The sequence below is a fragment of the Raphanus sativus genome, chromosome 3, assembly GCF_000801105.2.
Source record: "Raphanus sativus cultivar WK10039 chromosome 3, ASM80110v3, whole genome shotgun sequence".
NCBI lineage: Eukaryota > Viridiplantae > Streptophyta > Magnoliopsida > Brassicales > Brassicaceae > Raphanus > Raphanus sativus.
In genome coordinates this window covers 8921632-8928540 of record NC_079513.1, presented here as the reverse complement: position 1 = coordinate 8928540, position 6909 = coordinate 8921632, and the positions used below count along the sequence as shown (strand labels likewise).

The 6909-nt window shown below is 35.8% G+C and overlaps 1 pseudogene; it reads left to right on the top strand.

Moving 5' to 3' along the window:
• Window positions 1–2962: 2962 nt before the first annotated feature.
• Window positions 2963–6359, top strand: LOC130494732 (protein SUPPRESSOR OF PHYA-105 1-like; annotated as a pseudogene).
• The last annotated feature ends 550 nt before the right edge of the window (window positions 6360–6909 follow it).

Sequence of the window (6909 nt, the reverse complement as noted above, 5' to 3'; positions counted from 1 at the left end):
CGCAATACTGAACATATTTCCGAAAATCTCTACCATTATATTAACACGTGTTGTATATATTAAAATGATATGTCGACACAAAGCGGACTTGATAAATATAGGACCAGAAGCAAAAATATTTTTTTGGTCTTCTTTATATTTGAAAGTAGCTAAAATAAGGGCCCCTAAAATAAAAAGATGCAATTGTGAAGGTTTGAACCCAAACATGTTGGCAGACTAAAAATAGTATTACCAATAGAGCTATATGATATTTCTAATTATTATTGATCCCACAAATATTCTATATGTATATATATATATATGTATGAAGCACATATTTTATTGGTTTCTATTGAGATACCATGTGTTTTACTGTTCAGAATACTGTGGAATATTCGACCGACCAAATTAAATTAGCCATGAGAGGTTTAGTTAAGACTAGGCTGGTGAGTTTCGGTTTTATCGAGTCGACCTCACGGTGTGTCGAGCAAGGTCAGTGCTGAACTGCCAAATCCGCATTTTCATGTGGGCAGTATTTATTAATTAATTCTGAGTTAACATAATTTACTTGTCACTTTTTGAGAAATAATATATATATAAGCTAAGGAGATTGTGGATTAGGTTGTGGATGTCAACTTTTATTTAACAATTATTGATTAAGGGAGATTAGGTATTTTAGATGTTTTTTTTTTATATTGTAAACTAGGAAGTGTCTGGGCCTTCGGCCCAAATAGTCCCAACAGGAATCGAACTAGGGGTGCAATAGAATCTACTCTAAGCACTAAACTATTAGCCCAACGCACCGTTGGTAGGTAGTTCAAATGTTATCGGTTGTTAATCACTTACCGACCACTGAGAAGTAAATGTACTGGACGTCGCTAAGTTTCGGCCTAATTTTGTGTCGAAAGTGAAAGTTTGTTTGGTTTAGCTTTTTGCACCCATGATATTGCATAACTGGATGGTTCATGCATGCAAATACTTTTCAATAATGAGCTATAGGGATTATTTGTAACTTTTTTCTTTAATAAAAATGTATGATTTTGTATAAGCTTTGGATTCTTATATTTTAGTGAAACTTATGTTATCTGTGATTTTCTGTTTATTGAATTTTTATTATTATTATTATTATTATTATTATTATTATTATTCAAAAGTTGAATTACCATCAATTTTAATTATTCTAAAATCTTGTTGGGACTTGGGAATTTAGAAAGAGAGTCTTTACATTGTTATTCGTAAGACACATTTCAAAATAAAAATACTATATAGTTTTATAAGTAAACAAAAGTAAATATTCGACAATTACAAAAATATACAATATATACAATGTAATATATTTCTATTCATATACATATAGATTCCCAGGTTTCATTAACTGAGTCTCATTCTCTTTCTCATTATTAACAGATCTCATCTAGGTGTTTTTTATCGCATCATCACACATTAAACTTCACAAGTAACCTAGATCTAGCACATATAACATTCACAAAGAATCCTAGATCCGATTAACAAAAGATTAGGGTCCCAACATTTTATTCTGCATGAGAAAAGTTGATATATGGTGTTTTTGGCATCATTACACATGTGTTTTCTTATTAGTTTTGATCTTTTATTGAGTCAGTCTTGTTCTTTACGAGTCATTTCAGGTCTGGGATAGATTAAAAATTTGAAAGAAGGTGCATGAAAAAAATGTGCAAGAATTGAAGTTTTTCCCGCAGAACAATCAAGCGGAGCAGTCTGACGGTTGATCCTACCAAGAGCAGTCAGGCGATTGTTCCCGACATTTATGAAAGTTTCCATATCTTGGAATATTTTCCTTTTTTTTGTCAACCCAAACGATTTCATTAAAGAAGAAGCTAGATGTTCAAAGCATACAATGCAGATTTAGCCAAAGCATCTGCAGCAGAGTTCAAAGTCCTAGGAATATGATGGAAAGAAATAGCAGAAAATAAAGAAGATAGATTCTCGATATCCAAGTTGATTCCGTAGAGTTCCACTGGATGTTTCTTCGAGATTAGTGCTTTGATGAGCACCTGGTTATCTGATTTAAGGCAGATATCAGTGCTTGGAATATTTTCCCTAATCAAATATTACCTCCTCTGAAGTCGACGGGCCTCCATATAAAAAGCGCTCATATCTCTATTTTAATACTTACGTTGTTTTTGTAAGAAACCTAGACCTATTCTTTTGGCGATTTGCTATTGTAAGGGAGACGGCTCTTCTTCTACCAAGAGATCATCCTGAACCCTCTATTCTTTATCGGAATTATATGCAGTATCATTCAAAATTCACGTCTTTGTTATCTTGCATCATGACCGAGTAGTTGGCTAGCTTGTCTAGGGTTCTAGGGTGTTGATCATATGAGCTAAACATAGATAAGCAATCGTTTTGTGTCTTCATTCATTCAGTTCATAATGCTCGCTTTAACCTGATCACTTACTACTAGATCTTAGGTTTATTTTACTCATTAACCGTGTAGTGAATAACTTGACATTGGGTGAATGAGCCGAGCATCCCTAGTCAGCGAAAGTAAATATTAGGGTGCTTGGTGAACCTATCAGACTTGATCTCTATTGCTGGTAATCGATCCTTGATCCAAATGAGAGTTTAGGTAAGAAGATCGATCCGCAAAGGGAACAGCATCACGACAGTGGGCTGTACTACTCGACTGATCCGAGTTCTAGATTGTGCTTTATTGTGCTTGAATAATTGTTTGGCTCAGTATCAACATCCGATGAAGAAACCCTAGATTGGCTTCTCTTTAATATTGAATTTACATTTACAATCATTTACTTTACTTGCACGCTACCATCAGTTCAAAATCATCATTCGTTTGAGCTAAGTTGAAAACTCATAAGAATAAAGTGTTAACTGGTCCTCTGGTTTGAATCTGAAATACTACAATTACCATTGATCTACGTGGATTATCAACGAAGGGTGTCCACCGGAAACAACACCGTTGAGTTCTTCCAGTTTTTCTCAGATGATACTTAAGAGAGCTATAAAGGGGAAAGGGGTTGTAGGGAAAAACCAAGAAACTCCTCCTGAATTTGTTTCTGAGCAAGATTTCAAGGTAAAAAAAGTTGGATAATAGCAAGTCACCTATCCCTCACGATGTGTTAACTGTAAAATCAAGTCCCAAAGGAAATGGGATTATATCACATGGTGATGGGAATAATACTAAATCTTCTTCTTGTTGAATCAGTTTGAGGGAGTTTCTTAGATCGTTAAGTAATGGTAAACGAGAGAAACGACATGGCCTTTCTCTATGTATGCAGCTGGTTGACTCAGCCCATTCACAAGGATTATTCTTGCTGGACTTGAGACCATCCCTTTTTGCTTTGGTCTCTTTTTGCATCTGCATTCTCCACGGAATCAACTTCAGGCTACTTCAACTGGGAGACCGTTCGAAATCATAATCCATGTGATCGATTTAAACGAGGTTGATGCATATAATCCAGACAGTTGTGAACTTCAACAGCAAAACTATGGAAAACATTTAAGTGTGCTTTCGATGACAGAGAAAACAGTCTATGTCCGCATGGCTAGAAGAGCAATGCTATAGTTGTCTAGGGAGCTAAATGGAGAAGATATATGAGACAAACCAAATGTATATGCTCTTGGGTTCTTCTGTTTGAGATACGGATAATTACTTGTTTTACAGTTGTAATAAGTTTTTAAGTTTATGTAACTTGTTTTAAATACCATTGAGGATGCAACTTTTCTTTCCGCTGAAACACTTTTCTGTTACCATATAATGCTTCTACATCTTCATCGGAGTCTCCTCGAGGGTATAGAAGTAGTGAGTTGGGCTTTGGATAGCTTCCATTTTGTTTCTTCAGACTATTATTCGTAATCCCAAAGATAGTATTTATAGTATGTAACATGTCAGTTTTCAGTTTATTGAAATCCCTAGACCATGGTTTATTTCAGTTGCTATGCTATTGCGAGTCCAGTGAGATGCATGCTGCAATGATGGCAGATTTACGTCATCGGATTCTACCACCAACATTTCTCTCAAAATATCCCAAGGAAGCTGGATTTTTCTTTGGCTACTATATCTTGAACCCTCCTCGAGACCAACAGCTAGGTATTTAGTTGTGTGATTCTCTGAAATGATCATGTGGGGGGGGGGGGTGTATTTACTAGAAGTGGTACAATGGAGGATGTGTGGACCTTTTAGAGGATTGTTTTTTGCCATTAGCTTAAATAGTTGTTACACGTTTTCTCTGCCGGGTATACTTTTAATTTTATAAAGTGTTCTCCTTCAAAATTGTATAGATAAAGTGACATGCTATTGTGTGAATGCTGATTCTCTTCTTTTTCTGTGACAGAGAAATACTAAAGTTTGAGTTGATCTTCAAAGGATGATTCAGTGATATCGACTGCTGTTTATAAGGAGATATCTGAATTGTTACCTCATTTTCTGTCTTCACTAGAAGAGTAGAAGAAGAAAAATGCATCTAAGCTTCTGCAAGACATCCATACCTTGGAGGATGATATTAAGGAGGCCAAGCAAAGATATTCTTCAAATACATCTCTGGTGAGATCTCATGGAGCCATTGAAACAAGAGTACAATCATCTCCCGTGGACGAGTCCTGTACAACTACTTCTAGTGCAGACTGCTACTACTGACAGGTTGATGAGTAATATCTGTTAACTTGAAGATGCATATTTCTTCATGAGAACACAAATGAAGTTACCAAATATTGCCATCTGTTCTGACAAAAGCCTTCTAAAGGGCAGGGACAGGTCGTGTGAAAATCAAACTGAGAATCAGGATACGAAAACCAATGAAAATTTTTCAGATCAACTGAATGTGTTTTACGAAGGGCTGTGGAAATTTGCTAGTATAGCAAGCTTGAAACCCTGTGGGACAATAAGAATTAGATACCTTTTAAGCTATGCAAGTGTGGTATGCTCATTGAATTTTGACCCTGGAGAGGAACACATAGCAGCTGTTGGGATATCTTTATGAATGAATCTCTCTGTGTTTAAGTATCCACTAGTTGAGATGGTCCAACAAATCCAAATTAAGCTATGTTTGCTGGAATAATTACATTTAAACTACTTGGCCTCGACTGACTAGGATGGTGTAGTTCAGGTGAGTATGAAAATTAGTAGTTCTCCTATCTATGTCATGTTAGACTATTTATTTTATTTACCATCATCTGTTGCTCAGTAGGATCTATCATGTGCTTTTTTTGCCTTCTTCCTCTTAGAGATGTGTGTGGACATGTTAATCAAGTGATATAATAGACATAGAGCTGTCTAAATGACCGTGAAAATGGTCGTGGTTTTCACTCGACATTTCATATTGTGTGGTTACTACAGATATGAGACGTTGGGACTGGACAATGATTCTCGCAGTATACAGAACATCATAAGGGAGCTTGGTCACTTGATTTTTCTCCATCTAACCCGAAAAAATTTGTCAGTGGAAGTGATGACTGTTCGGTAAAGCTTTGGAGAGTCAATGAGGCACTGCTCTTCCCCCTTGTCTCATATTATAGCCACAGAATTTTTAATGCCAAGCTACTGGACGTGTTTTTTTTTCACTCCACATGTAGTGGAATTTATGATTCTCTGTTTAAACATAGGATTACCTAAGTGCAGTGGAATTTGTTTTCATATATGACTTGTGGCTATGTAAAAACGTTCATTAGGCACAATCTGCAGTCCAACTAATGTTTGTTGCGTGCAATTCTCTGCATATTCCAACCACTTATTGGCATTTGGGTAAGCTGATTACACGGTATATTGCTATGATCTTCGGTACGTTAGAACTCCTTGGTGCACATTGGCTGACCATGAGAAAGCTGTTAGTTATGTTAAGTTTATGGACTCAGAAACCATTGTCCATGCTTCCACTAATAACTCTGTCAAGCTTTGGAATCTTAACAAGACTGGTTTTTCCCCTAGTGCTTGTCCATTGACGTATAAAGGACATACGAATCAGAAGGTACCCTTAAACTTCTCATCAACATCATTCGTTAGTTCTAACGTCTTCTAATCTTCTACATGAATACATAATTTTGTTGGATTGTCAGTCTTGAATGGATACATAGAATCTGGTTCAGAGACCAATGAGGTATTTTTTTCATAATAACAACAAATTTCAGCCATTAATATAAAGTTCGTTTGTAACTTCACAAATATATCCTTCTTTACTTTTATTGCTTCTGAGGTATATAGTAACTATAAATATTTACCAATGCTAATGACTTCATACAAGTTTGGACCGGTGGATCCCATTTCTAGAAGCGAGTGCTTGGATGACAGTGGACAGTTTCTGTTGAGCGTATGTTGGAGAAAAAAATTGAATATGCTTGAGGATGCAAATTTTAATGGGAACATGAAGCTACTAAAATTGGTTTAACATTTTGTGGCATTTGACTCCTTGAGTAAGTTCTTTGGACAAACTTTTTGAAGTGAAGCAATGTTTTTTTGTCATGGAAACAATGATCCTATGTGACCCCACGGTAGGTTGGCAGCAAACATATAAATCTTGGGGAAGTTAAAGCAAAAAAGTTGTCTATGTCTGAAAAATATTTGATTCTTCACGTAACTATTTTTTCTGAATTATACAGGGGTACTCTGGTTCCACAGAAGTGATCCAGACTAGTTTCGTGTTGCCACATATCGGTCTCATGTTTCTGGAGATGCTGAGATATTAATTCTCCAATGGCCGAACTCTTATGATATGAATTTTCATATTCTTTTGAGTGATTCATATATAAACTGTAGAAGTATGTTCCCGTAGCTTAACTATGTAACTATTGTGGAGATTTTCTGTCAAAGATAAATAGAGAGAAAAGAAGTCTGATCATTGTTTCTCAATTCAGTAATTATTTGCTACATTTTCTTCTTGTCAACAATATTTTCATTGATAATGTCCATTGCGCAATGGGCTAGTACAAGAAGATCAT